Here is a 20,794-nt window from a genome sequence, read left to right as displayed (position 1 = left end):
TCACCCCCACACAGTCTTCGGATTGGCGGAAAGCGCACTTCTGGCGCTAGGAGGGCAGAGTGACTCCGCCGGTCTCCGGCGCCTCATCTTTCCCTCCACCCCCCGCTTCAACGTCCACCCACCTCTCCCCACCCCCCACTCCACTTCCCCCGCCCCGTTCGCGGCAGTGTCCTTAGAAGACTCATTGGGCCAGGGGCGAAGCCAGCCGCCTATGGAGCCGCGCTGTGATTGGCCGACTCCCACGCCCGTCGGAGCGGCGGGATTCGCCATTCGCCACTCGCTCCGCTCCGCTCCCCGCCCCCCCAACGCCTCGCCCTCTCAGTCGCCTCCTCCCCTCCCGGCTCTTCCTCTGCCCCCTTTCCCCGCCCGTCCCCGCCGCATCTCCCCTGTCCAGCTGGGCGGGGACTGCTGTACGACTCTGTAAAGTCTGTGAGTCACTGCACAACCCATCAATCCAATTAAATGTCTTGAGCGAGTCGAGCAGGGGGTGCTGCCGCCGCCGCCGCTCGCCCCGCCGCGGCCGCCCCTGCTCGCAGCGCCCCTCTGATCCATGGCTGTCTGTCTGTACTTGTTACGGTGTAACCTCCTCCTCCTCCTCCTCCTCCCTCTCCTCAGGAGCCGCGGCAACTTCCCCTCTGCCAGCCTCCTCTGCTTGGGGACTGCAAAGGCATGGGATAGATCCAGAGCCACTTCTCTCTGTCTCCCCTCCAGCCCTCGCTCAATTTCCCCCCCTTTAAATTAAAGTCTGTTCCTCGCGCCTCGTCGTTTTAGAGATTTATTTGTCAGTCTATTATTTCCCCTGATTTATTTTCCCTCCCTGGGGCGGGGGGTCGCAGGGGCAGGTTGGTTTATTTTAGGGAAGGGGCTCTCCACCCCCACCCCCGTTTCCCCTCCTCCTTTTTCGGCGGTGACTTGATTGCCTTGCTCCTCTCCGCTCCCACCCCTCGAACTCACCGTCCTGCACTCGAGTGACGCACCGACACCCCCCGCCCACAGCCCAGACATCCCCTCCCTCGCTGCCACCCGGACCCGTCTCGGAGCTGGACCTGGTGCCGACTTCTTCGCAGAAGGGTGAGTACCGTCTTGGGTTTTGGGGGGATCTGGAAAAATGTAGCCTGTCCACTTTGGGGAGGGCTGGGGTCACGTTGTGGCAGGAGGTTCCTGGTCCGGCGTGGATTTGAGGTGGCGACTGCCTCCCTCCCTCGCTCCCTCTTCGCTCCCTCTTCCCTCCGCCCCTCGACTCCTTATTCACCAGCTTTGCTGTATTTCTAGGTATTGCCAGACTTCCACCATCGGGGCATTATAACGCTTATAAAATGCGCGGTATTGGCATGTTTTCTGTTTTTAGGATGCTAAGTGAGCGGTAATAGTCAGCGATGGGATCTAATAGACACTGTGACCTGCAAAAAGTGTAAAACGTCTAATGGGTACATTTTACTCTAAATCAAAGTTAAACTTTTATTTAATAAAGGCAAAGCAAAAGATATTTCTAATTTGAATGTGTGGGGATTAGAGCAAAGGAAGACAGGTTGCCTAGTGGCATGGCTTAGTATTTTTATTTTAAAATAGTTTTATGGGTTCCCTTTTGAAAAAAAAAATATGAATTCAGTGTTAAAGACTATGAAGTCTTTGAACCTGTTGGAGGAAAGCAAGGTAAGGTGGAAATCCAGGTTGACACTTCATCTTTATCTCACCTCTTTTCAAGCGAGCACACAGAATTTTTAATCTCTCAGTCCCTGGGCACAGTGGGATGTGTTAAGGATAAATACGGATTTTTTTCTTTTGATATCCATTTTTTTCTACTTCATTGCTCTTAAGCAATGTCATGTTACAGAATTTTGTAAAATTGGATTTGGTTTCTTGGTGTTGGGTGACTCAAAGGTACACGTACCTGCTGCCCATATATGCTTTATGAGTATATGGATCTTTAATATTTGCCTTATGCATCTTTAATATTTAATTTGAGATAAAAGGAGAAATTATGAGAAATAGTTACTCTGAATTGGCTTCTGAGGTCACTTGTTAGAATTCAGCCTATTAAAAACGGTAGTACTCTTTTTGAATCAAGTTCTGGTCTAGTTGTCCACAAAATTCAAATTAGGCCAAACCAAACATGTTTTGAAATATTAAAGTACAGGAAAGGCCTCTGAGTAGTTCATTCTCTCCTTCTCTTTCAGACTAACCAGAATAAGTTGTTACTAAATTTAATTTTAAAGAATAGACTGTTCCTGTTCTGAAATCTGCCAAGTTTCTTCAGAAAGATTTCTTTTTAAAGAGCAGAAATGTGTTTATGATCAACCCAAAGTAGTAATGTTGACTCAAATGTAAATGCTATCGTAAGGAAATGCTTGTCATAAGCCCCCAAACCTTGCAAAGTGTTTCAGGAAGACTTATACAGAGCCTTTTGGAATTGTTTAATACATTTTTTCTTGTGGCCTTTTTCATGAAACTAAGACTGAATCAACGAGAGGCCTTATAGTACAGTGGAGCCCTGCTGCCTAGTTTAAATCTTGCCACCTACCCTTGATGGCTGGCTGACTTTGGGCAAGTTTCAACCCTGGCCTGTGCTGGTTTTCTCCTTCAAGTGGTAAGGATGACTTTTCCTCAGAGGGTTGCTGTAAAGGTAAATAAGAGAGTGCGTGTCACAGAGCATTGGGTATTAGCTGTCCCATCATCATCACCATCTACAGAGAGAATATCTCATGTAGTGATTATAAGTGTGGCCTTCAGGACTAGACTCTTTAGGTTCAAGTCCCAGAATTTCCTCTTGTTCTCTTTGTGACCTTGGTCAAGTTAACTTGAAAGATTCCTCATCTGTAAAATGGGTATAATAGCAGCATTTGTTTCAGACGGTTATTGTGAGGTTAGAATGAGTTAATATATGCAAAGATCTTGATTAGTGTTTGATACATCTTTTTGAATTTATTTCCCTATTGTTCCTTGCATATCTTGAAACGTGGTTGGCTATATTTTTTTAGAAGTAAATTTTTGGTAAAGATAAAGATTTATTGTTGTCAATGAAATAAGCAGAATTCTTACCATTATGCATGATGTTTTGTTAGGTTTATACTTTTAAACTGGAGTTTATGTGAGTCTCTCTGAAATTTAGTCATTGGATGAGTTGAGTCCTCCATCTTTCATTTAAATTTGCATAACAGAGGGCGCCTGGATGCCTCAGTGGGTAAAGCCACTGCCTTCGGCTCCGGTCATGATCTCAGGGTCCTGGGATCGAGTCCCGCATCGGGCTCTCTGCTCAGCGGGGAGCCTGCTTCCTCCTCTCTCTCTCTGCCTGCCTCTCTGCCTACTTGTGATTTCTCTCTGTCAAATAAATAAATAAATAATCTAAAAAAAAAAAGAATTTGCATAACAGAATGTATATACCTCTATTATAATGGTACTTATCACACGTTTGCTGTTAACTGTGATTTTCTACTCTACTAAACAGAAAGCTCTTTGAGGGTAAGAATAGTGTTGCATCTGTAAATTAATCTCTAGTGCCTAGCAGAGTGCTGGGTACATAAAGAAGCTTAATGAATTCTGTATAATAAATTAAATACTATTATTCTTAAGTTGTTTATGAGTGGTTGAGTGACATAAGTGATAGTGATAGTGTGGAGAATACTATTATTTGTATTGCAGAATTGAATTTTTATATTCTCAATAACTATTTTTGTAAATAGAATAAATGAGGGGAATTACAGTATAACTTATGTTTTAGTAAGAACATATTTTCATTTTGAAAATTAAACTTAAAATAGTCTAAAAAGTGCATATTGAGTATCTTTCTTTGTTATCTGACATGTCCATGTTTTATTGTAAGACTTTGTGTCTCCCAAACTTTCTGTCACTAAGTTGGATGTTATTATAATTAATATGAATTATACAAATTATATTTTGAATGTCCCAAATGATGATATGATCTTGTTATTGACTTCAGAATTAATAATAGTAAAGAGAATTTATCATACTCACACTGTGAAAATAAAGCAGTATCATTTCCTTAAGGACCAAATCTTTCTCTTTCCATTCAAGAGTGAAACTCTTTTTCTTGAGCAGTCTTTAAATAACTAACTTTTGGGGCACCTGGGCGGCTCAGTTGGTTGAGTGTCTGTCTTTGGCTCAGGTCATGATCCCAGGGTCCTAGGATGGAGTCCTGTGTTGGGGCTCCCTGCTAAGTGGGGAGTCTGCTTCTCCCTTTCCCTCTGCCCCTCCTCACTACTCCTGCTTTTTCTCTCTCAAATAAATAAATAAATAAAATCTTTAAAAATAAATAATTAACTTTTGAAACAGTAAATTGTGTAATAGGAATCATAAAGGCGGTATATGTAATTAGTGAGTAAAACATTTAAACTTTAAAGTTAACTGCATACTTAAAAGGCATTATACAATTAGGGAATATATTTTTTTTAAATAAGCAAAATTGATGGGGCCTACCAACTGCTTCATTTATAGAATCATTCTGTTTTACTTGTCAATAAAATGCAGTTTAATTACTGTGCCCTCTGAAGTGATAAAATGCAAGAAATGGCTTTCATGAAAGAGATATCCTCAGCAAAGAAACCTGAATACTGATCTGCTCAGAAGTGTACAGTGTTTCATAACATTGTTAAAAGTTTTCAAATATGTGAACTATCTACTACACTGTGGATATTTTTATATACATAATCCTTTGTTTAACTGAATCATCAGTTACCCTATTTAGTTGAATATATTGAATTTTTATTGGCTAAAACAATTAATTCAGTAAACTTGCCCTTTTTTTTAAAAAAAAAGATTTTTATTTATTTATTTGACAGACAGAGATCACAAGTAGGCAGAGAGGCAGGCAGAGAGAGAGAGAGATGGGGGGTGGGAGCAGGCTCACTTCAGAGCAGAGAGCCCGGTGCGGGGCTTGATCCTAGGACCCTGGGATCTTGACCTGAACCAAAGGCAGAGGCTTTAACCCACTAAGCCACCCAGGTGCCCCAACTTGCCCCCCCCCTTTTTTTTATCCCTGCACTTTTAAAGCAGCCAAAATCAAATGAAACTTAAAAATGCTAACTTATGGGCTTAGAAACTACACTTCAGTGTCTGTTCTGTGAGATGGAAAGTTGCTTATTTTTCACTTGACACATTTTAACATGACGTTGTTTCTGTAGCTCATATCTCTTTCCCTTGACATTTTTGTGAAGGCATTGGAATATTTATTGGTATTTTACAGATGTATATGATGTCTCCAACTTTTAAAACAATGTTTCTGGTGAAGAACTGTGGAAAGAAGAGGAGAGAGGGATAGAAATAACTTCTAGGACTTATGATTTATATCCTTGTCTTCTAACCTTAAGAAAATGGGTAACTGTGTAATCTGTTAGTGATCAAAAGAAGAGGAAAATAATAGATGCATTATCTACTGACAAACTTAGAATTGAGGTCCATGGAGTTCTAGGCTGAGCAGTGCTACTGATTGGCACGTGACCTTGAACCTTACACTTCACTTCCACTGCTCTCCATTTTCTTACCCTTTCAGTGGGAAGAGGGAAGGCAGTTACGCTGCCCTCACTCTGAGAGTACGTTGTAGGGGTTGTAAGTGCTTTTTAAAAGCGTTGGAGAAGGACAAAATGCAAGCAAATACAAAATACACATTAGCATTTAGAAATGGATTTTTTTTTATCATTCTTTAAAAATCGTAACCTTTTAGATCTTTTGTCTGAAGGGCATTTTTCCTTTTAACTTCATATTTGAAGAGACTTCTTACTGGTGTGTTCACAAGAATATATAAGGTACCTTTTAAAGAGACAAGGAACTTTGGTTTAATTGAATGAAATATTAATGTTAACACTGAATTTTGGTGTATCCTGAGTTATAGCAGATGTTGATGTTGAAGAACAATGTATGTATTGAGGAGATAACTCATTAAGTTAAAGCTTGTAAAACCTCATGCATTGCAGGAAAAAAGTGTTCGATATATCAGATTCCATTAGAAGTATATTCAAAGAGAAAAATTAATCACATCATTTACTTTTAAATTTCAAAAGGATTAGTTGGCTGTATGCTCATTTATTTTGTACCTCGAATGCAGTGAAATGTGCACATTTCAGAATATGTTTAGTGGCTTGGAGGTTTTTATTTATTCCAGCTAATCTTTTATTTAGGAAGGTGAGTGAAGACACATGTAGAAAGGCTGTGTGTTAAGCAAATAGTTTTTTTTCCCCCTTTTGTCCCTGAAAGTGATTTAGCTGTCTTTAAAAGTCAAAAGCCCAGAGTTAGCACATTATGTAAGTTTCTTTGTATTTAGCTTTTCCTCTCTCTGGTTGTTAGAGGAGAGTTTTTACAACCTCATAATGTTACTCACTTTTTTAAAAAGTGGAAATGAAATTCCAATGTACTCAGAGTAAAACCTATCAAGATAAGTGGGACATATGAGAAATATTATTTATCCCATTTAATATTAAGCATAGGGAACAGTGATCCTCAAATGCAAGGTTGCTAAGCAGAAAGCAACTTTTTAAAAATATATTGTCCTTTTGTTCTTATTTTCAGTTTCCTACTGATAGAAACTTGGAATGATCAGATTTCTTCTTACCTTTTGAACTTAAAGTCTACATTGATGTTTATAATTTTGTGTGGTGGTATATATAACTCTATAGTAGTGAATGTTTACTTTTAACATATTAAATAAAAGGATCAAAACCATCCATCCTTTTTTAAAATTTGATCTGTTTTTCACAACCCGCGTCCTTTTGTCCTACAATTGTTTTCAGTTTTCTTAGTGTTTCTAGGAGTTTGTCTTTCTTTTAATGCAGCATCTTTCTTATTTGCGCCCATCTTCTTTTTGCTTTGGTTTCTTTTCTCTCGATCACAGCAGGTTTTTTCTTAAGCACTTTTTTGCCTTTGCCTCTATATAAGGTATGAAGTAAGGGTCTTCATTTAGTTTATTCTGCTTTTATGAAACTGAAGAAAAATATAAAATTTTCTGTATAGAAAATTTGCTTTGCTTTATCTCAACAGATGAGCTCTCTGGTCATCTTATCTACACAAAACTTCAGTGGCTATTTTGTAAACCTGCAACCAAGCTTATATGAGGTGGCGAAAAGGGAAAACTCTGACATATTTATTATTTACTGCTTTTTCTGTTAATCTCTTTTATTGGGGAATACCCACAGCATTTTTTCTGTGCACATTACCTTGAAACATCTCCAGCATCCCAGCTTTGTTGTCCTCCTTTTGCTCCGCGTCCAGGGGTGCTGGTGAGCTCTGGAACTGTCTCAGCAATGACCATCGCCACCTGACCACGCTGGGGGTGGCTGGCCTGAGAACATCACGTTAGACGGGAAGAGCAGCTCCTTTGTTTTGTTTTGTTGTTAATTCCTTAAAACCAGACAGAACATCAGACCATGTCCACTGTGAGGTTTTCCAGGGTTCACCATTGTTGAATGATTAATGGTTCCTGGTGAAGTAACCATCAGCTTTATTGTCTTCCATGGCTTCAACTCAAATGAAATGTATCCCTTTGAGTTAACTTTTGTTTTGATTTTAAGGGTTCTTTTCACCCAGAAAATCAAAGGGTATGAAAATGAATATGGATTTTTATACAAAAGAGATTTACATAGAAATCCTTTGAGTAGAAAGTTTCCTAAGGACCTGAATCCATTGATTTGGAGAGAATGTTTAATAGTTTCCCTAAATATCTGACATTATTCAGACATCAGTACTAGAAAACCTTTCAATTTGATTAAAGAAAATGACTCCTCCTTTTGAGTTAGATAACAGTCCATTGTTACTTTTTAATTTTAACAATTCAAATATAAGATTAGATAAACTGCATTTTAGAGTTGATTAAATAAGAGATTTTTCCAGAAATTGTACTTTGTGAAACCTATGCCTCAGAAAAGTTTGACCTTTTATTCTTTTTCTTTTCTTTGCTTTTTTTTTGAACACTTTATCCCATTCCTTATCTCCATTCATTCATTTATTCAGTTTATTCCACAGATATTTACTGAACACTTACTATGTACCAGCTGTTCTTACTAGGTACATATATTATAGCAGTGGAGAAAAGGGACAAATATTCCTGTCCTTGTAGAAATTACATTCCAAACCACTGTGGTATGTATAGAGCTTATTATTTACTATACAGAGTAGTCATAACTAAACATTGTGTACTATTCTGAAAAAAAAAAAAAAAGGGAAGATTTCTTCGTATGGATTTTATGTCCTCCAACTTGGTGTAAAAGGAATCCCAACTCCTAAAACAAAACTCCATTTAAATGGACAATTATCATTTGTGTTTGAGTTGAAATATTAAACACCTATAATGTTGCTAGATGTTTCCACTAGAAATCTGGAAATCATCCTCATTTATGAACCCTGGGAAACTTACCACTGGTTAGGGTTTGAAATTTCTCCTTGGTTTTCTTTATACTTTTATTTATTTATTTTAAAGATTTATTTGTTTATTTATTTGAGAGAGAGGGAGGACCCGCATGAGCAGCATGGAGGGGCAGAGGGAAAGGAAGAAGCAGTCTCCCTGCGAAACAGGGAGCCCTATGCAGGGCTCAATCCCAGCATCCCAGATCGTGACCTGAGCTGAAGGCAGATGGTTAACTGACTAAACCACCCAGGAGCCCCTTCTTACACTAGTAAGGATGTTTTCTTCCTTTGCTTTGTTTTCTTTGTGACAAAGTCTGAAAAAAATGTGTAATGCTGAAAATTGCACAATGGAAATGTAGTCATCTCAGCTATATTGCACAATTAACAAGAAAATCTTCAGTTTGCTCTGTCTGGTGTACATAAAGAACTAATTTTTCGTTTCTGTGATTGTCAAAATGTAATTTCTTGGGGTGCCTGGTTGGCTCCGTGGGTTAAGCCTCTGCCTTCAGCTCAGGTCATGATCCCAGGGTCCTGGGATCAAGCCCCACATCGGGCTCTCTGCTCGGCAGGGAGCCTGCTTCCCTTCCTCTCTCTCTGCCTGCCTCTCTGCCTACTTGTGATCTCTGTCTGTCAAATAAATAAATAAAATCTTAAAAAAAAAAAAACAAAAAAAATCAAACCATGTAATTTCTTTTTTTTTTTTTCTGGTTGTGCTAGTTTATTTTGAAAGTTACATTTGTTACAAAAAATATGGAACGCTTCACGAATTTGCGTGTCATCCTTGCGCAGGGGCCATGCTAATCTTCTCTGTATCGTTCCAATTTTAGTATATGTGCTGCCGAAGCGAGCACCAAACCATGTAATTTCTTAAACAAATAAAACCCTTAGTATACATTTCTACCTCAGACATTAAAGTAGATATATCTAAGTGTTTTTGCAGTACAAATAGCATGATATGATATGATATAATATGATATGATATATAATTATTTAAAAATTTTTATTCATAAATATTTGATACACGTCCCAAGTGCTTGGGAGTATCAGAGACCAATAAGACGTGGCACCTGTTCATAATGGTGTTCACAGTCTGTTTGGGGAGACAAAAGATCCCCACATGAACATTAACTCCCTTGTATTAGGCAATATGGGGTTTAGGTTGATGGGAAGTCTCCTGAGGGCTGCAGTAGTAAGCTTAGTCCTAGGTCCAAAGGACTTGCCTTCTGGAGGCCCTGGTTGGCCTTCATGGGACTCCATCTTTCCTGTTCAGTTGGGGTAGAGACAGTTAGCAGGTTTTCTTTGTGCTTAGGCCCCTAAGGACAGTGCAGTCCCCTTTCTAGCTATTGCACCTGCTCAGCAAGGAAGGGAAAGGAGAGGGAGTGGAGCCAACATCCTAGCCATTGCTTTCATTCACTAGCAGTGCCTGTAGGAAGCAGAAACTGTGCCCAAGAATGGAAAATATATATAGACACCATGGGTATGGCTTAGGTTCTTGAGGCCAAAATCTTCCATAGGTTAGGGAAGACTGATATATTAATGAGGACCGTATGTACCAGGGGAGTTTCCTGAAAAGTGAAAGAAACACGGAGAGGGGAGGAAAAAGGGTGGACTGAGACTTTTGGCCATTACTGGAGATGCGCTCTTCCTTAGTTTGCCTGGAGCAGCCCTGCCTGTAAGATTAGCATGTTCTGGGCCTAATATGCCAAATTTAGGAAGTCTGTATGTATTGCTGTAATATGTAGATGTAATCTTTCTAAATTGTTTTGCTTCAGAATTAGTCAAAATTCTCAATATGTGTATTTAAATTCTCAAACATAATGCTGTGTGCCTGTGGCTTTTGTTTTCATTTCCCTGGATATTTGAAAATATGAAGAATCTCTTTGTTTTTAGAGTACATTTGTTTGTTTACTTGGACATGAATCTAAGATAGAATAACACATCAAATGCTTGTTTCTTAGATTTAAATTAAAGGGAAAAAAATATAAAGCATCAATGTCTATTTTATCTGTTGATGAAAGTATTTGGACACTTCTGTATAGATTTCTTTATTGTTGTTGTTATTGTTGTTTTTTTAAGTAACAATTTCTATCAAGAGTTTCTTTTTCTGGGGACACTCACGTGGCTCAGTCAGTTGAGCATCTGCCTTCGGCTCAGGTCATGATCCCAGGACCCTGGGATTGAGCCCCGCATAGGCTGAGCAGGGAGCCTACTTCTCCCTCTGCCTGCCGCTCCCCCTGCTTGTGCTCTCTCTCTCTCTGACAAATAAAAATAAATACAATCTTTGAAGAAAAAAAAGAATTTCTTTTCCTGAAGACTATATCTCGGCAAGAGCCATCACACATCTATTTGATTAAAAAGGCTGCCTAAGATGGTTATATTCATTATCTTGATTGCTATGATGGTTTCAGGGATATATACATATGTCAAAACTTATCAGATTATACATTTTAAATCTGTGCATTTATTGGATATTAATAAAACTTTTTAAAAAGCCACTTAAGTCATAAGGTATATTTTAAGATAAAATCCCTATTATAAGAAATATATTTTAAAGTTTGTCATTTGTTTTTTATTTCTCTCTTTAATCTACCATTTATTCACCTCTATCCCATACTCCAGACACATATATTTTAAGAAAGACAAATAGAACTAAGGAAACCTATGCGCAGCTGAAATTTAGATATGGGACCTTAGAGAGCTTTTCTCTATATGTAAGGCTCACTGGAGTATCTTTAAGCAAATTGCACACATTTGAATTTAGAGAATTGGAGTTGTGTATTTTTCAAGAAATCCTCCTTTCCTTATAGTTTAACAGGTTATGACTCATCTTTGGCATAAAGTAAAGAACATGAGTTTGGTAAGACCTTCTTTTCCTTAAAAGAGGTTAAATGGTGGGATGCCTGGGTGGCTTAGTTGGTTAAGTGTCTGCCTTTGGCTCAGGTCATGATCCCAGGATCCTGGGATCGAGTCCCACATGGGGCTCCCTGCTCAGTGGGGAGCTTGCTTCTCCTTCTGCCTGCTCTGCCTGTTCTGCCTGCAGCTCTCTGTGCTGTTGCTCTCTCTCTGACAAATAAATAAATAAAATCTTAAAAAAAAAATCTAGAAAAATTTTTAAAGTTGTCTTTACAGGATTGGGGCCATCAGAGTTGTGAATTCAAAGTTCTGGCTCTTTCTACCATGCCAGTGATACACATTAGGATTACTTTTGCCCAGGCCACAATGCTGGGGTGAGGCCTTCATTTAAGTATTTTTTAAGTCCCTAGATTATTCTAGTGTACATGCACTCTATTTCCCATACCACATTCCCCCACACGCAGACTTTCTACTGCAAAACTTTCAGACATAGAGAACTTGGAAGAATGTCAACAAACACCCATATTCCATCTAGACTCAGTAATTATTAACCTTTTACTGTATTTACTTTATGGCTCACTCTCTCTTTTTTCTCTACATATATACTTTATTGTACCATGTGAAAATAGGTTTTATTTTATTTTATTTTAAAGATTTATTTATTTATTTATTTGACAGAGAGAGATCACAAGTAGGCAGAGAGGCAGGCAGAGAGAGAGAGAGGAGGAAGCAGGCTCCCTGCTGAGCAGAGAGCCCGATGCGGGACTCAATCCCAGGACCCTGAGATCATGACCTGAGCCGAAGGCAGCGGCTTAACCCACTGAGCCACCCAGGCGCCCCGTGAAAAGAGGTTTTAGATGTCATGACTCTTTACCATTAAATGCTTCAGTATGCATCTCCTGGGAATAAAGACATTCTCCTACATAACCACAATACCATTATCACACCTAAGAAAATTCATAATAACTGAGAATGCTCTTTAGGAGCATTTATTAAAATTCCATTTATTAAAGGCCTATGAATTCAGATTCTCCTAAAAATTAAATGCATATGAAAGGAGAAATTCTTCAGAATATGAAATTCTGTGAATTCTTGCTAGGGATTTTGTTTTTCTCTGTGTTTGCTTAAAATGTTTTGATGAGATAAATGCATTTTTCTAATGAATGGTGAGGTAAGATCCTTCCCAGCTCTCACATCCATGATCATGTCATGAGAAAAAACAGACATTACCAGAGTTTGTGCCACAGTGAAGTTTAGTGGAAAATACCCAGTTTCAAGCCAGAACGATGTTGGTTCAGGTACTTGCTCAGCCACTTACTGCTGGTGACCTTGGAGAAATAAAATTTTTGTATCAGTTAGAAAGCTGTCAGAAGCTACCTTCAAGCTCACTGAAGTGATCAGGATATTAATTATTTCACAAGAAATCCAGAGGTGGGACAGGCTCTGGAGTTGGTCAGTTCTGTGGTTTAGGTTCTTACAGCATGTTCCCGCTATGCCAGACTCCTTACCACTTCCAACTTCCGCTTTGGGCTCCTTCCTCAAGCTGGTTCACCTCCATACATTATGGGATTCAGAGGAAGTCAGAAACCACCCCCACAGGTGTGGACTGTCAGTCTTTCTGTCTGATTGGACATCTCTGCTCACTTCTAGACCAGTGTCTTGGATTGGGGTTTCCTTAGGGAGAAGGAGGGAGGAATGGACATTGGGTATACCACTAACAATGTTCCTTACTCCTCCAAGCCTCAGTTTTCTTTTCTGTAAAATAGGAACAATGAGATATACTTATATGATTGTCAACTGAACATAAAATAGGTAAAGCAGTAGACACAAAGCTGATGGTAATAATGCTAGTTCCTGTTTTATTTCTCCCATTTTCATCTTACAAGAAATTCTGTCTTCCTTTGACACTGCCACACTACATACTAGTAAACACATTATAAGTGACTCTCCCTTAACTGGTCTCTTGTGTGTCCTCTCACCTCAGCATGTAAGGCAGAACATTTTATGTGAACTTTGCAGATTGGTCAGATACCTCCATTAACCTCTTTTGGCCCATCTTATTTTTTCTTATGTATTTCAGCTTCACTTTATATTACTGCAGCACCAGGGAAGGGAAACTGTCAGTGGTAGTACATATTTATCAAGATCTAGATCAAATGTGAGCAGAAATCTCTTTAATGTCACTATCCATAAAAACAACATGGTTGAGATAGGTTTTCCCCTTTTATTAAAATAAATGCACCATGACCTGTGAAAAAGTCAGCAAAATAAAATGCTATATTTGAAATATAGTGTCTTATTTGTCCAGGATAGATAAGATCTTTGATATCTTGGGAAAATCTAGGCTTATCATCATAGTTTAGCTACTCTGACTTCTTCAGAGCTTACTTTCTAAAAAGAATTGTGTCTTGTTTACCAGCAAATCTCTCTCTCTCTTTTTTTTTTTTTTTTTTGATGGTCTTGTCTTGAACCTTCTTTCACCCACTGTGAGAAAGTCATCTTCCAAAATCTTGTTTTCCAGTATGTGTGAACACTGGAGGGTCTTTGTTCAGGCATGTCCTTTTCAAAATATGTAGAGAAGGATTGTCATATTTTTCTCCCTATGGAATCTCTAAGGCACTTCTGAAACACCTGTGAAATTCTGCAAAATTATTACAACCAAGTCACACGGGAAGGTCATCACCATGTTTTTGAATGTCCTTCCTAAGTGATGGGATCACTCTTAAAGGGAAGTTATTGCTCCTTCTTGACCCCTCAAGTAAAATACTGAATTCCTACTAACCTCCATGGCGAGAAAATTGAACTGACAAGTCCAGTGTCTCTCCCGACCTCGAAGATGCTGAACCTTGGCTTATCTTTTTTCTGTTACAGTTTTTTCACTTTGTCTTTAATTTTGTTGATGAGGTATCTGTTGATTTGGTAGGCTCTATGAATGCTGAAAATGGTCAGATTTTGAGTGGTTCCCTCCATAATTTAAACTTCTGCTGGCATGAATCATTTCAGCTAGAGGGACATTTTCTATTTTGATTGATTGATGTATTTATTTCAGAGAGAAAGAGAAGGAGAGCACATGTGTGAGGGCAGGAGGGGCAGAGGGAGGGGAAAGAGAATTCCAAGTAGACTCCATGCTGAGTGTGCGCCCAATGTGGGGCTCAAGCCCATGATCCTAGGACAGGACCTGAGTGAAAACCCAGAGTTGGATGCCTAACAGGCACCCCCAGAGGGATATTTTTTAAAGGAACGACTTGAGTGTGTGTTGATGCTTTTATACATCTCAAATGAAGGTTCTATAAATGTTTCATTATGAAGCAGCACAATCAAAGCAGAACTCTGAAATGAATTATAATTTTGTTAAAGAAGCCAGATAAGGGATGCTGTGGCTATAGCTTTAGTTAAAAGTGCTAGAGTTTTGGAAAAAAAAGTTTGAGATTTCTATTGCATTTCCTCAGACTGCTGCTGGTTACTTTAAAAAAGGATGACATATGATTATAACTTATGAAAATTGGTTTAGTTTGGGCAGATTTTTAATTTTAGTACCTTGCCGGAAAGTCTTGTGGACAGGATTCCCTTTGCTGTGTAACAAATGCTTTTACTGTTTAGTTAAGGTTTGCTACCAGTAGCTCAGAGGCTAAAATGAAAAGTGAAATGGCTGTTGTTTCCCATCTAATACCCAGTTTTATTTTTATTTCCACTACCCAGTGTTAAAAAAAGAAATGAAAAGAAAGCAAAGATCGAGATCCAAAAGCTCAAACTAAAATTTAATTTCCTAACTAGAATAAGGCTGGCTTTGCCATAATATGAAGAGACATGCGTTAGGAAACATTTGTTCATAGCTATACAGTTGGCCATCCTAATTGCCGGAATTAGTAGTTGGATCAGCATGTATTACTGTCTTCAGACACTCAATCAGGCACGTAAAAACCAATCAAGGCTAAACAGTTGGGATTGACTCAACTTTTATAATTCCCTACTGAGAAATGTTTCAACTGTGCTTCTTGAGAGAACAGAGCAAAAACCTAAGTGATAGTGGGTTGGGGAGCAGTGCGTTAATTGCCTCTTTTTACTGAGGACTTTAATGATAGAGTAATTGCTGGAGCTTTGTCTTTGTTTCTCGATTTTATGATTTCTGTATTTTGTCTTGGGGCTTCTTATGTGCGGGCTCTAAAGTTCTGTGGAATAGATTCTAAGGGCAAACTGCTTTTGCTTCAGGTCATTTATTGTTCTCACTTTTCGTATGCAGTTCTTATTTTGAAAATCACAGCATGATCAATGAAAGATTTTTGACCAGCTAAGAATAATATATTTACTGTGGCTTTTAGAAGTTATTTGGAAAAGAGATTATACTTGGAGAATCATTTTTGTTATTATTTCTGGAAGACTTATTGCCGTGGAAAGTTTAGGGCTTTCAGTCCATTCTGCCACAATGAGCATTGTGCCATTCAGTTTATACATCTTTAACTGTATGCTATGTGACCAAGTCATGAAGTGTTTGGGGATATTTATGGTCAACTTGAGTTTTGAGAAGTGATTAAAAAAAAAAAATTATAGCTGGACAAAAGCAAAGTGTCATTTGAGAGTATCGGAATTGTGTTATGATTGGAAAACTTGATTGTCAGAAAATTTGTCTGTAATTAGCCATACATTTGGATTTATTATGAACCAAGTCATGGACTCTCCTGGTGGTGCAGCACGTCTTTCTCCCAACTGAGCATGAAAACCTGGTAGTACAGGGACACTCCTGTCTTCTTGACATGGTCAAGTCACACTGCGGCTCCTGTCACATGTTATCGCTAACATAGTGACTACCAAGTGGTGAGTGCGCTGTGTGGACATGGGTTGTGAATTTTTGGGTTTGTTCTTTGAAATACTTATGTACAGTAAGAGCAATATGATGAAGCATCTTCTATTTGGGCTAATTTAGGATCAGCAATAGAGACATAAAGGCATTTGACCAGTCTTTTAATTTTTAATTTGTTAATTTATTAAAAGATTTTATTTATTTATTTGATGGGCAGAGATCACAAGTAGGCAGAGAGGCAGGCAGAGAGAGAGAGGAGGAAGCAGGCTCCCTGCTGAGCAGAGAGCCCGATGAGGGGCTCCATCCCAGGACCCTGAGACCATGGCCTGAGCCAAAGGCAGAGGCTTAACCCACTGAGCCACACATTTGCCCCTCTTTTTTTTTTTCAAATTAATGTTTTGCTCTCATGTGATGACTAGATAGGAAGATGGGCAAAGAATCAATGTTGGGGGTGATGGAGGAAAGGTGCTCTTTGCCACTACTTTTTGTTCATCTGTGTGATCTACTAATCATTTCATATGGCCTCTGGCAACTGTTCTGGTGACCTAAGTTTCACTTCCTTTGCAGAAACTGTGACTTTTTTTTTTTGAATAATTGATGAATAAGAAGGTGTTTTTTTTTTTTTTTTTTAATTGTATTTGCCATTTCCTAAAATAAGTGGAAGGCTTTCGTTTGCTTATTCTGCTTCATCTTCTAATAGCCATTTGTACACTTGTAGCCATAGTCGGGTGAGAATAACTCTTTTCGCAAGACTTTCATTTGATTTTTGGTCCAAGTGGTTGACATTCCAGCTAGCAATATCCCTCCTTCTTACCTGAGGAATACTTTGGTATATATACTTTGGAATATTTATTCCTTAACTTTTGAATATTAGATGCAGGTATTAGTACAAACTTAGTGCACTGTTATGTGGTAAGAAGAAAAGAGACATGTTTATGACTAGCAAGAAATTCTTTTTTTTTTTTTTTTTGAGAAATTCTTGGCAAAGAGAAGTTCTGTCCTGTTCCATCAGTTATAAGATGGAACTGAGTTTTCTTTTATTAGGTGTGTCTTCGAAGTTGAAATGACTCAGTAGTCACCTGTGAGCATTAGTGTAGTGAGTCCTTGGAACCCTTTGTCCTCCCAACGAGGCAGTTTGTGAAGCAGATGTACAGCAAGCACATATTTACAACTTTTCTAAATATTGTCCCACACAAGGGATGATGTTTTGGTATGCTGGACTCTAGCAGTCAGAGCACGGCGTGTTGAGTGGAAACTCAGGCACTTGGTCAGTCCAGTTGTAACTGTCTACTCTTCATATGCCCTCATTTTCTCAGTGTGCTTTTTCGTGATCCTGTCTATTTGACAGGGCCAGACAACAAAAGTAAAATCCCAGATAGTTGATTTTAAGGTTTTAAGTTAGTTGGGTAGGGGAAAACATTAGGTATGAGGATGACTATCAGTTTGGTTTCTTTCACTCTTCCTCTTGCTGGTTGCCTTATCAATGGACTGTGCTACTTTTTACGTCGTTTTATTTCTTTTAAAAATAAAGTCCATGAACTTTAAACTGGTTCAGGATATGTGAAGCTCTGCTGTAATCACTGCTCAGTTCAGCCACTAAAATACTAGTAATTGTAAAACACCTGTGACTGTCAGACTATTAATGTTCCTGTGTGCGACCATTTTATCATTGTTTCACACCATCATTGACTTGTGTGTTCATGTATTCTTTACCACATGAAGGAATGAAGCCGGTGACAGGCATTTTCAAGTACAATCTAAACCTATTTCCATATTTTTCTACAGAATTTTGTAATTCTCCACCCCCTGTTTTTAAAAAATCATTCTATGTTAAGAAGGAGACCAAGGATGGCCTTTCAGGTTTCTTGGTGTGTTTAAGAATATGTGGCCAATATTACTTGCTAGAACTGGCCCTGAAAAAGTTGAACTGGTGCCATATTTTTCATGCTACTGTTATGTCTAACTATAAAATGAAAGAAGTGCTAATAACACTTCCTACTTGTTTAGCACGTTTTCCTCCCCAGCTCTCAAAGGAGTTGGCCAATATCAGGCTGGATTCCCAGACCGTGTTTCTATTATTTTCCAGTTCCTGTCGTGTATTGTAATGTTACACAAGACTTTTTGCAAGGTAACTTCTTTTCTTTTATGTTTTCCTAAAAATTGGAAATGAATATTTGCTATTATCGTCCCCATTGCTCAGATACTGAGACTGAGGCTTGCTTTGGCTAGGTAGTTGACCCAGCATTATACAATAACCAGCAGCAGAGCCAAGAACAGAACTCAGAATGCGTCCTCGGCTTCATTTGTTACTGAACCGTAGTTTCTCTTCTTTTCAGCTATACTGACAGCAGGACCAAAGAAAATACATTTTCAGGTACCAAAAATATTTCCTATGTCTCTTCTTCAGTGTTCAGATGTTAAGATATACACTAGATTTATTGTCTGAAGTAAAGTTTCAGTGCCAGTTATAAACATGATCTGTTGCCATCTTATCCCTGATTTGACTCCTATCCCAGAAGGTGATGGATAGTTGAAGGAAGAATATAATGAATGCAGTCCCTATTTTCTTTTGCCCTTCTGAATTTGATTTAATATAAGGTTGCTTTTTGCCAGGAAATTTCATGAATGGGCATATGTTAATAAGCCAGACTTTTTTTTTCTTTATAGTAATAAACTTAACAAAATATCTCCCCAAAGTGGATTCATTTGGTGTATGTTAATACTTGAGTGAGTACTTCCTGAACTTATATAGGTGGAAGGAACTCCAGCCACTGCAAAAATGAAGCCATTCCTATAAAACTTGGGTACTGCAATCTGAATGTATTTTGTGCTTTGAAATATATCTTCCATAATTCTTTGTTAGTGATGTTTGTCACACTTGAGTCTGTTAAATTAGAAGAGTTGACGGTTCTGCTTTAAAAATACCTTACAAAAATCAAACGAAGTTTCTGGGAGAGACATTTTTTTTTCCTTCAGAGTGACAAAAGTGAAAGTTGCATTTTGATCAATTTTGCTTCGTCGTCTTAGTGAAAACCCAAGACCCACAGTGTGCGCTGGTGCACATATACAAAGCAGTTTCCGTGTCTCGGTGTATCTCCCCCCGCCCCCACGTGAACTGTTGCATGTACACACATGCCACACATAAAGAGTCCATTCTTGCTCACAAGCAGCTGAAGAAGGCTGGCCACTGCGGTCTTCTGCTCAGTGGAAATTGGCAGCCTTTCTTCTCCTGTAAACAACAGCCTGACGTCACCCCGTGCAGTGGTGATAGTGGACCCACTTTAGAGATTCTCAGCTGGCAGAACTGTTGAAGGCCTGTCCCTGGCTTTGGTCACCTTCAGCCACACTTGAGTAAACGCAATGCAGGGAAATTTGTTAATGTCAGGAATACTGGATAGCCTTTTCAAACAGTGTGGAAGGTATTTATCCTTGAATTTGCACACATAAGCCTAACAAAAAACCTGTGTGGTGAGCCAGAGAACTGGACTTAGTCCTGTTTTAGAAATGAGCTAACTGAAAAGTCCAGAGAATTAAAAAGTGAACAAGTGGTGGAAATGATATTCAGGCCTTTTAAACACGGTTTTGTCTCTCTTTCCACTATTTTAAGTAAGTTCTTTAGTAATCGTTAACTGTTCTATTCTGTTACTTCCTCTCCCTTCTAAAATGTGTGGAGATGATGATTTATGAGCCCCCCCCCCCCCCCCAGTCAAGACATCTGTGCATTAAAATCAGATACAGTCTCGATGCATTTGGGAACTCTTTGACGCTAAGGTAACCTACTCCCTTCCCTCAGAGAGAGAGCCTTTTGGAAATATCTCATGTAAGTCTACACTCCCCAGTGTAATTGGAAAGATTTACTAACAAGATGATCCTGTTTTTCATTTGGCCTCTGAAAGCAACATAAAATTGAGAGAATGAATGATTACAGTTCTTTTGTGTTGTTAACTGGAAGAGACAAAACCACCATGAAAGAATTGTTCTATTAGTTAGAAGTCAGATTTTTATTGGGAAGGAGAGGAGTTGAGCCACTGGTAAAATGTAATTTATGTGTTATGTAAAATAGTTATCTTTCTCACGTACCTACTTCTAGTGTATTTTTAGGCAGTTGCAAAAAAGTGAAGAAGAATTTTACCTTCCATGATTTATAGTTGCGTATATGGCCTAGGAATACTTTAGGTTCATAGATAACCCTTGGTTTTTCGGTTTGTGACTCTGAATTGGTTTTTCAGTGTGACAGTAAGAATAGGCAGGGAGGGTGTTTAAATATGTGTAGACTATCCACAAGAAATTACTTGTACTTTAACTTCTCTGTGGACTGCCCCAACTTGAGTCAGCTCCCCTGATTCTGAGGTGTATGGTTTTTTTTTTTTTTTTTTAAACTTTTTTTTTTTTTTTTTTTAGATTTTTTATTTATTTATCAGAGAGAGAGAGGACGAGAGCAAGCACAGGCAGACAGAATGGCAGGCAGAGGCAGAGGGAGAAGCAGGCTCCCTGCCGAGCAAGGAGCCCGATGCGGGACTCGATCCCAGGACGCTGGGATCATGACCTGAGCCGAAGGCAGCTGCTTAACCAACTGAGCCACCCAGGCGTCCCTGATTCTGAGGTGTATGTTTAGGGAAAGCAAATTGATGTTGATTTTAGCTTAGCCCTGAGAGAAGAATGGCTAAAACTCTATGTATTAAAAAAAGCAAATTCAAATTTTTGAAAGCTGCTATCTAACACTGCACTTTGGAACACAGTAGGCACTCAAAAATGAATTTTAAGTGAAGCTGTGATAATCAGAAGTTAACTGTG

The 20,794-nt window shown here is 38.9% G+C and overlaps 1 protein-coding gene and 1 non-coding gene across 2 annotated transcripts in view; one reads left to right on the top strand and one right to left on the bottom strand.

The window, feature by feature from the left end:
* The first annotated feature begins 302 nt into the window (after window positions 1–302).
* The window catches only part of SERTAD2 (SERTA domain containing 2), a 119,151-nt gene continuing 98,659 nt past the window's right edge, over window positions 303–20,794 (top strand). The window contains exon 1 of the mRNA XM_059187829.1: window positions 303–1,071. The gene's annotated coding sequence lies outside the window, so the exon portion shown is untranslated. The remainder of the gene's footprint in view (window positions 1,072–20,794) is intronic.
* LOC131808648 (U6 spliceosomal RNA) lies at window positions 9,094–9,200 on the bottom strand. The gene has a single exon (XR_009344858.1). It is a non-coding gene; the product is annotated as a U6 spliceosomal RNA (small nuclear RNA).

This window comes from Mustela lutreola, chromosome 9 (assembly GCF_030435805.1).
Source record: "Mustela lutreola isolate mMusLut2 chromosome 9, mMusLut2.pri, whole genome shotgun sequence".
Lineage (NCBI taxonomy): Eukaryota > Metazoa > Chordata > Mammalia > Carnivora > Mustelidae > Mustela > Mustela lutreola.
Note: the sequence above shows the minus strand (reverse complement) of the source record. Positions and strands in the feature narration are given on the sequence as shown.